This window comes from Rattus norvegicus, chromosome 10, assembly GCF_021556685.1.
Source record: "Rattus norvegicus strain SHRSP/BbbUtx chromosome 10, alternate assembly SHRSP_T2T, whole genome shotgun sequence".
Lineage (NCBI taxonomy): Eukaryota > Metazoa > Chordata > Mammalia > Rodentia > Muridae > Rattus > Rattus norvegicus.
The window spans coordinates 77558828-77569149 of NC_141543.1; the positions used below are offsets into that span (position 1 = coordinate 77558828).

General features: G+C 43.2%; 2 long non-coding RNA genes across 3 annotated transcripts; one reads left to right on the forward strand and one right to left on the reverse strand.

Moving 5' to 3' along the window:
- Nucleotides 1–850: 850 nt before the first annotated feature.
- On the reverse strand, nucleotides 851–3152 carry LOC120095163 (uncharacterized). The gene is made up of 3 exons (XR_015632399.1): nucleotides 2870–3152; nucleotides 2145–2227; nucleotides 851–1024 (listed from the first exon to the last, which is right to left on the reverse strand). It is a non-coding gene; the product is annotated as an uncharacterized LOC120095163 (long non-coding RNA).
- Nucleotides 3153–3263: 111 nt separating this feature from the next.
- On the forward strand, nucleotides 3264–7163 carry LOC103693408 (uncharacterized). Of its 2 annotated transcripts, XR_015632401.1 has the most exons (3): nucleotides 3264–3691; nucleotides 5592–5772; nucleotides 6957–7163. It is a non-coding gene; the product is annotated as an uncharacterized LOC103693408 (long non-coding RNA). The 2 variants fall into 2 exon arrangements; XR_015632400.1 differs by lacking the exon at nucleotides 6957–7163 and having other exon boundaries at nucleotides 3305–3691; nucleotides 5592–6101.
- Nucleotides 7164–10322: the final 3159 nt, after the last annotated feature.

Sequence of the window (10322 nt, forward strand, 5' to 3'; positions counted from 1 at the left end):
ATAGCCCTGGCTACATGGTGAAGGCCAACTTGACCTTCAATGTTTCATAAAGCAACCTGGGGCTGGAGGGATTGCTCGGTGGTTAAGAACACTTGTTGCTTTGCAGAGGGACCTAGATTCAGTTCCCAGCACCCACACGGCCGTATGTAGCTCCAGTTCCGGGGATCTGATGCCCCCTTAGGTCTCCATAGGTACTGCACCCATTAAGTGTATAGACATACATGCAGGCAAAACATTCATACGCAGAAAATAAAAGTAAATTAATCTTTTTTTTTTCTTTTTTTCGGAGCTGGGGACTGAACCCAGGGCCTTGCGCTTGCTAGGCAAGCGCTCTACCACTGAGCTAAATCCCCAACCCCGTAAATTAATCTCTTGACTGCTTAAAAAACAAGCAATCAAAAACCAGATGAGGTTACAAAAAATTAACCAGACATTATATAAAATTTAATGTTTTTATTTAAATTGGGGGAGAATGATGAGAAATTGAAATCTGTGCCAAAGATAGTAGTGCGGCTGCTACGGCAAAAAGTGGAAGCGCTTCAAAAATTAAGCATATAGTCCAATATTGATACGGCACGTCCACTCACAAGTGCATATTGACAACAATTGAAGTCAGGCACTTGACTAAATAATTTTATCATTTTTGTTGGTAACAACCAAAAAGTAGAAATAGCCCAAGTGTCTACGAAGCAAAATATGTACATACATGCAACAGACATCATTCAGCTTGTACAAGAAATAAAAGGGCATTCTTATCCATGGTGCAACGAGAGTGAGTCTCATAGCCAGGACGAGCCAGTCGTGACCCTAGACAGAGAGTGGAATGAGAGTAGCCAAAGACGGTGAATGGTTCCTGTTTGCCAGCTACAGAAAATATATTTGGTTTTGTTGTTTTATTTTGGTTTTGTTCTGGAGATCGAACCGAGGGTTTTCTTCTTGGTAGCAATCACTGTATCCCAGAGCTGAACTCCCAGCCAGAAATTCTTCCACCGTTCTACAGGCAGGTGTTGAGATGGCTTTCCAGCTGTCAATGTTAAATGAATCATCTTTTTACGAACCCTCACTTGGACACATGGAAATCTCATCCTTGCCTTCCTTTTGTTGTGTAACTTCACACACACACACACACACACACACACACACACACACACACACACACGAATGCTTTTCTAAATTACCAGGTTGACTTCAAACTCACAGAAATCCTCTTGCCTCTGCCTCCTAAGTGCTGGAATTTAAGGCCACCATACCCAGTCCATAACTCAAGGTTTTATTACTTTACCTTAATAATTATAGACTAATTGTATTTTTCTTTTTCTTTTTCTTTTTTTTTTTTTTTTTTTTTTTTTTTCGGAGCTGGGGACCAAACCCAGGGCCTTGCGTTTGCTAGGCAAGTGCTCTACCACTGAGCCAAACCCCCAACCCCAATTGTATTTTTCTGGATAAAATTATTTTAAACTAATAAAGTTGAAAGTGTTAAAGGCTATTAGACTGAACATTTTAGGAAGGGGGAGTGGCGTTGAAGCAGGAGGATCTCAAGTTTGAGGCCAGTCTAAATTACTGTATATATACCAAGTTCCAGACCATTCTGAGTTACAAATTGAAACTGACCTTGTGTGTGTGTGTGTGTGTGTGTGTGTGTGTGTGTGTGTGTGTGTGTGTAGAGGGGGGGGAGAGAGAGAGAGAGAGAGAGAGAGAGAGAGAGAGAGAGAGAGAGAGAGAATGAATTAGCAGATTTGACTCAGTGGTAAAGACCTGACATAGATATGCAAGACCCTGGGTTTAATCCCTAGCCCCATGAAAACAAGAAACAATTAGAAAGTTTTCAACCAGGGATGGGGATTTGGCTCAGTGGCAGAGCGCTTGCCTAGGAAGCGCAAGGCCCTGGGTTCGGTCCCCAGCTCCGGGGGGGGGGGGGGGGGGGGGTGGGGGTGGGGGGGGGAGAAAGTTTTCAACCATGAAAGTGTGAAGTTAATAACAAAAGGAACTCAGGGATGAGGTTTCCATCTGTCCAGTATTTCATTAAAAGGAAAGTGCTTTTACAATACTTCATTGTATAAATTTCTGCAGATAGAACCAGACTATAAAATCAGGACTCAACTAAATTAAAGATGAAATGGAAAATATTTGTAAAGGATTCCTACCTGAAATAATAGACTTGATGAATATGAGACAAAGAGTGACTGTTTCTGAGCTGGGCAGGGTGGCCATGGCTGAAGTCCCAGCACTTGGAGGGAAGAACAGGACAATCCGAAGTTTGAGACCAGCCTTGGCTACCTAAGACCTCGTCAACTCCTCAAAGGAGTTGTATTTCTAAAACATGCATATTATGTGAGTCTTTTTAGTATTAATATAGAAATGCCATGTCTACAAATAATAAATAGTATAAATATTAAAATAATAAAAACCAAGGTCATTTAAAAAGCATCTCTAGGGGCTGGAGAGATGGCTCAGTGGTTAGAGCACTGACTGCTCTTCCAGAGGACCTGAGTTCAAATCCCAGCAACCACATGGTGGCTCCCAACCATCTGTAATGGGATCTGACGCCCTCTTCTGGTGTGTCTGAAGACAGCTACAGTGTACTTACATATATAAATAAATAAATAAATAAATCTTTAAAAAAAAGCATCTCTAAAACGCTCGGTTTCTTCCTATGGTGGTTTCAGGAGCTGCAGAATCTGGTCCCTACCTATACTCCATGGAGTTGCACTCCAATGGTGTCTTAGCATCCTAAATAGGTCAGTGCCTGGTCACACCTTAGAGCACGAGGAGCCTACTGCAAGGAGATGAAATAACAGTTGAAGTGACGCCTCAGCTGTTACCTCCCCCGGGAAGCATGACTTCTTCCCAGGCCTGACAAACACCTCACCTTTGGCTTCTCAGAACGTGGGGGGGTGCCCAAGTCCCCGTCAACAAAAGAAGGAAAAGAAAAATCAGATCCTAGTGTTCCCATGGGAGCAGACCAGCTTGCCCAAAAGACTATCCTGATTGGAAAAGCTTTTAGAGCCCTGCTTTTCACCACAGAGTCATGAGCTAGCTGCCTGTCTCTCAATGGCATGTGACCGGTATCTGTTTGTTGTAAGTGGTCCCAACACAATACTCATCTCATGGAAGGAAACAGAATATGAATGGAAACGGGAGTGTGCCTGAGTTGATTTCTTATTCAAAGAGTCCCAGCATCAGAAAGTACCTTTGTGACCTCACCATCCTGTTATTCCAGCTAAGCACACTTCACCTTTGTGAAGTCGCCCTTAACTGTGTTTGTTCCTCTTCCGTAGTGACTTATTACCCACTCTCCGGATGCTGCACCTGACCAAGGAATTTAGGCTGTTTTTTTCTGTATGAAGGGAGACCGTTAAAAATTCCTACTGCATAGGGTTTTTTTTTCCCCTGGGGGGAGGGGCTATAAAGAGTATATGCAAAGCAGTTAGCACGATGTCTAATATTAGGAAGTGACAAGTGAATGTGTTAAAAATAACGACAGGCCAGTCAGGCACAGTCATTTGCAGAGACGTTATTGCCCCCGTGGAGACAGGAATACAAAAGAGGGAGTTTGAGGCATGATGCTTTGAGTCATCTCAAAGGGCGCACTTGCAGCCTTAAGAACTCATTCTCCTGCTGTCACACTCGATGATGTTCTGTCCTTCCTGATTTAGCCACTCATCCCCTGTCACCGCACCAACCCACACAGGTAAAGAAAGAAAAAAAATAATAAAAGAAGAATCAGCATACTAATGAAAACTGTCTCCCTATTTGGGAAAGTTTGTCTTTGAAGCTTTTCTCTAAATAATTGTCTTTGAAAGTCTTAGCATTTTATAATCTTTAAACACTATCCTGGCATCTCCTCCGGATATTTCATATTGATACACCAGTACCAAAATGTAATCAGTTCTGCCCAGCATGCAGAAAAGAGGAGGGTCAAGTGTTCTGGGTCCTGGGCAGGAAGAAATGCAAAGTAGCAGAGGGCTGTGTTTGCCTAATCCTGAACAACAAAGGAGAAACACTAACTCAGAAGCCTTGGCCAGCCGCCAAGGCTCCTTAGCGATAATCCAGATGGACTCTGGGCTCTAACAACTGCTTCTCCCACCCCCTCTAACCCTCTTCACTCAGCACATTTTTTCCCTCGTTAAAGGCCAAGCTTCTTGAAAATGGGATCTTTACCTTCTTTCAACCTACCAGAGTTTCTAGAAACTTCCCAGTTAGCCTTTGGAAGGGGAAATATCTAGATTGCAACAATGTGCCCTTTCCAAGCCTTGGCATCTGTTCAAATCGCCTCAGGGTAACTGAGAGGAGGATATAGATGCCGGGAGGTGTAGCCATTATAGGTTCACAAAGGAGTAATGTTTGAGCTGTAGAGTCTAAACAAAGAAAGGAGGTATTATGTAAAAAAGACACAAAGTTACTATATTTGGCAGTGGTGAGGGTGAGGAGAGATAAGATCTCATTCTTGTAGCCAAGGCTGGTTTGGAACTCACTATGTATCCCAAACTAGCCATCCTCCTGCCTTAGGTTCCAAAAGTGCTGTGATTGCAGATGTGAGACACCTTGCCCATTTGGCTCTCAGAATTATTTCAACTTAATATGAAGCAAGGAGAGTAGCGACACTACTTCAGACATGTTATGGCCCCTTTCCCCAATCCCGAGATGCATGCAAATGCTTTTGCTTGGAACCGTAACCCCCTAGGAAGATTTCCGTTTTGTTTTGTTTTGTTTTGTTTTGTTTTGTTTTGTTTTGTTTTGTTTTGTTTTGTTTTCTTTCTGGTATTTAAAGTTGTGGGACTGAGTGAAATGTGAGACTGAAACATGACTGTAGATGGGGAGGCTCGACCAAGCGCATGGAACTTGCTATAGCAATGACTTCTTTATCTGAACAGCCTGCTTGCTGTGTGGCGTGGTCTGATTTGTGTGAATCTTTCAGATTTACAAATCACTAAACATCTCACACCATTCTGAGTGAAGTGTCAAACATTATCTTCTTGCTATCGTCTCCTTTAAAATATATTTTATATTTATTTATTTATATTTTGTGCTGGGGGAAGTTGTGCAGTGTGTGTGTGTGTGTGTGTGTGTGTGTGTGTGTGTGTGTGTGTGTGTGTGTGAGAGAGAGAGAGAGAGAGAGAGAGAGAGAGAGAGAGAGAGAACCAGTTTGGGGAGTCAATCCTCTCCTTTCAACCATGTGGCTTATGAGAATAAACTGGAGTCCTCAGGCTTGGAAGCAGCTGCCTCACCCACTGAACCATCCCCTTTTACAGATAAGAAATAGTGGGATTAAACCCTTGCCTAACTTTGAGTAAGTCATTCAAAACTTTAGCTCAGCATGAGATTTTCTTAATACAAAGAAACATTTGGAAATATAATTTAATTTTTGTCTCAGGTTGCTTTTGTTTGTTTGTTTGTTTGTTTGTTTGTTTTTTGAGGCAACTCCTAAGTATATAGGCCTGGCTGACCTAAAACTTGCTTTATAGACCAAACTGGCCTCAAACTCACAGAGACCTGCCTCCCTCTGCCTTCTAAGTGCTGTGATTAAAGGTGCCTGCCACCATGCCTGGCTTTCACTGTTTGTTTGTTTGTTTGTTTGTTTTTCCATTCAGAAAAAATCTGATGACGACTCGTGGGACACTTACCTCAAACAAGACACTGTTCTAGATCCTAGGGACACCAGCTAATTGTACAGCTTGCATCAGCATAGGAAGAGACAGGAAGGAAGTGAAGGCCAATGGACCGCAGCAAGAGAACACACACTAACACACCACGCTGCCCAACCCAGGACAGGTTTGCCGCCCTCAGCCCTCATGGTCTCCTCTCTGCAGTCAGCACCTGTTAGGAGGCTGCTGATCACCCCCAAAGTAATTTCTTCGTCTTTGGTGCTACAGAGAGGACTCAGTGGATAAGAGGACCTGAGTTAGGCTCCCAACATCTACATCAAGTGCCTCACAGCTCCCTGGAACACCAGAGAATCCAACGCCTGAATTTGGCCTCTAAAGTTACCTGCATTTACATACACACACATACATACATACATACATACATACATACATACATACACACACATATAAGCATGCACGCATGCATACATACACAATTAAACAAAAATAAGCAAATCATTGTGAAGTGTTTTCTTCACTCTACAATAGTTCTCCCTCAGTCTTCCTTTTCGTTACTTCTTTGTTCCCCCTCTCATCTCTAAATGCTGATCGCTAACTGAGCCCGCCCTGGGACTCGGAGCTTGTTTCTCTCCTCTGCTTTCACTCGTTCAATCTCGTAGCCTTTAAAATATAATGTTTTATTGAGTTAGGGGTGCATGTGCACACCTGGCACGGCACGCCATGACCCATCTTTCTGTGGTTCCAGGGGTGGAACTTGGATCATTAGCCTTGTACCTTGTACAGCAAGGACCTAAATCTGGTGGGTTTCCCTCCTGGCCCAGAGTCCCAGAGCTTTTCATACCCCCTTGCTCTGGTGAATCTTAGACATCCCTATGCTGAAAATCTGAATGTAAAACCTAGTTATCTAAGAGCCCACCGCCCAGGATTTCTACCTTAAATGTCTCCAAGAAGCTCATGTATTAAAAGTGTAGCCCAAGCGCAAGGCCCTGGGTTTGGTCCCCAGCTCCGAAAAAAAGAACCAAAAAAAAAAAAAAAAAAAAAGTGTAGCCCAAGAGTTTCAGAATTTTGGTACATGGGACCTATGGGAAAGAAATCCTTAGGTCACTAGAGGCACCCTCAAAAGGGGACCAATGAGACTCCTCTCATTCTCTCTCTCTCTCTCTCTCTCTCTCTCTCTCTCTCTCCTCTCTCTCTCTCTCCTCTCTCTCTCTCTCTCTCTCTCTCTCTCTCTCTCTCTCTCTCTCTCTCTGCTGTTGTTTTGTTTTTATAATGTTTGAGACAAGGTCTGAGGTAAGCCAGCTGGCTTCTCATTTTGTAACCAAGCATAATCTTGAACTCCTAACCCTCCAGCCGCCATCTCCCAAGGCCTGAGACCGCAGGTGTGCGTTCCACCACACGCAGCCATCCTTGAATCGTTAACAGGCAGATCACCTGGATGTGCCCTGAACCCCAGCTCTTTGCCTGTTTCCTGGAAGATCGGATTGACACAGATGGTTCCCAGACATGACTCTCTCCCTCCGTGGCTTTAGATAAATAAATTAAACTTTCTAAGCTTTAGCTGTCTCTGAGGAAAAAAATGGGGATATAATAACTCTCTTTTGGGGTGATTAGAGGGTTTAAACACATAAAGTATTTAAGATTTCTAAGAGAACTGAGCATAAATGTAACCTGCTTGGTAAGCACTTCGATTCACACATTTACATTAATTACATTAAAAAATTTAGATATTTTGTTTTATGTGTATGAACATTTGGCCTACATTGTATCCTTGGACTCAGAAGAGGGCATCAGCTCTGGAACTGGACTTACTGATGGTTGTCAGCCATCACGTGAGTGCTGTGGACCAAACCCAGGTTCTCTGTAAAGCAGAGTGTCTGAACCATTATCTCCAGTCCCACTTGGTAATTTGTATTCTAAAGCAGTGATTCTCAATTTGCAGATTGAAACCCTCTGTTGGGGAAGGTGTCAACCCTTTCACAGCGGATCACCTAAGACCATCAGAAAATAGATCAGAAAGCAGTCATTTACATTCATGATTCTTAACAGTACCAAAATTACAGTTATGAAGAAGCAACGATACAGTTTTATGGTTGGGAGTCACTACAACCTGAGGGACTGCCTTAAAGGGTCTCAGCGTTAGGATGCTTGAGAACCACTTTAAACGGAAGGAATAAATGTGTTATGAATTAGAATTCATGGGTGGGGCAGTGGTGGTGCACACCTCTAATCTCAGCACTCCCAAGGCAGAGATAGACAATCTCTACGAGATGGAGACCAGCCTGGTCTTCAGAGCCAGTTCCAGGACAGCCAAGGTTACACATAGAAACTTTGTCTCGAAAAAATAATTAATTTGTTGGCTCTGTCTCTCTTTTGTCTCTCTTTGAGAAATGGTCTCTTGTCTCCCCAGTGACCACAAACGTCTTCACCTATGGTGAGAAAAGTAGAAATAATTATGCCAAATTGAGAAGAATAAAACTAGACTTAAGGCCTGTGAGTAGTTCAGTGTAAAAGAATGTCAGTGTGAGTTTGACACCTGAAATCCACATGGTGGAAAGGAAAAACCAGCTCCTGCACTGTGTCACACCTCTCTCTCTCTCTCTCTCTCTCTCTCTCTCTCTCTCTCTCTCTCTCTCACACACACACACACACACACACACACACACACACACACACACACACAGACTTCCACTGGTTGCAAACTGCCTATTGTGGGGTTGATGGTGACTTCTAAAGTCCACCTAGGGCTGGGGATTTAGCTCAGTGGTAGAGCGCTTACCTAGGAAGCACAAGGCCCTGGGTTCGGTCCCCAGCTCCGGAAAAAAAAAAAAAAAAAAAAAAAAAAAGTCCACCTAAACTAAATTTATGGTCTAAATCATTTAGTAAAGTATTATTACTCCTTCTGAGTCCTTCAGCTGGAGGAATTTTGAGGTGTGTCACCTGGAGGACTTAATTATATTCTGCATTTAATTTTAATGGTAGAACTAATCAGGACATTGAACTGAACCCTGAGACAGAAATAACTCTCCTTTAGGGAGAGGCTCACGCCCTGTTATACTTCATGGGCAAATTTTCTGACAGCCACACCTTTCTCTGCATCTGTTGTGTTTAAAATTAATTTTGAAGAAATTTCCTTACTGTAGGTGGACAGTTTGAGGATGATAAATTCTCACTTGGTGCACTTTATTTAACCTTTTCACACCTCCCTACCTCCTCATAAATTAACAAATTCACAAGTTTGCATGCATGTGTTCTTTGACGGGGGCCGGGGGTGGGTTGGGGTGGAGACAAAAATTTTGTTGTTGCTGTTTCTGCTAATCCGGCCCATTAAAAATGAAAACAACTGGGGCTGGGGATTTAGCTCAGCGGTAGAGCGCTTACCTAGGAAGCACAAGGCCCTGGGTTCGGTCCCCAGCTCTGAAAAAAAGAACCAAAAAAAAGAAAAATGAAAACAACTGGCTTTTCCATTTTGTGTGTGAACCAAACCTCCTGACAGTGTCTCTGAAACACCCATTGGATATAAAAATGTTAAAACACACCTGCTAGGGTGGGAGACATAGCTCAGTGGTTCTATCTTGCTGATCTTGTAGAGGACCAGAGTTCTGTTTCCAGCACCCATGTCGGACAGCTTACAACTGCCTCTACCTCCAGCTCCAGGGTAATTCAGTACCTCTGTCTCCATTGGTACTCATGCGGTGATACATACCCATAGCTAGAGATAATAGGAATAAATCATCTTTTAAAAATAACTCGATTCAAAATGAAAATAGTGAATGCATTGTGCCACTTTCTACTTTAAGAAGCTGTGCGTATATGTGTGTCTTGTCTATACATAGATACGTATAGACACTCTTCGTGTCCCCGCCCAGTCGCCAGTCGCTAGTTCCCCAAAGTGAAGTCACCAATATGTTGAGTGGTGGCTCTCCAAGTTCCACTTCTCTCTGCAACTGTTTAAAAGCTCTTCACAGCCCTGTATTTGCGGCCAACGCTGCACACTTCCTTCTCGTGCTTAAAAATAAATGTCAAGTCCTTGATCTTTTGTTAAAGATTCATTGCCAGCTCCGGTTTCACAGCAGGAGCCTCCCTCAGGATGGAGCCGGCTCCTATTCCTGCTAAGAACTAACCCAGGAATGATGGAAAGATAATTATAATCAATGTCAGAGAGCATATGGGTTTCTACTGAGCAGCCTGCCAAGTGGGGCTCTCACTGATCCTTTCCATCCACTGCCAGCCAGATGACTCGAGGAGACAAATTCTTCCTCGTATTGGAGAAACGAGAGTCCAAATTTCACTCGTATTTCTCCCACATCGGAGATGTCTCTTAGTAAAGCAGTAAGTGCCTTGCGTTTCCATAAGATGACCAGCATATTTTCTTGTCTCTAGATGGCAAACTACGTCATTTTAGTGCATACTTTCATCCGGGTGACTGGCTGGGGTCATGTACACACAGTGAAAGAAATGAGGCCATTCTAATCTAGGCAGACACACACACACACACACACACACACACACACACACACACACACACACACCATGAAGGCATTGTGCTTTCCTGCAGATGTATGTTTGCAATGGCTTTACCATGCATACCCTGTCTAAAAGGAATAACACTGTTAATTAAGTGGAAGCCGGGGGCACACGGTGCATATTGGTAAGCCTAAGGTCCCAGGTGATTCAATTAAGGTCTCTATCATTACAAATTGGCTCTCCAGGTATTTT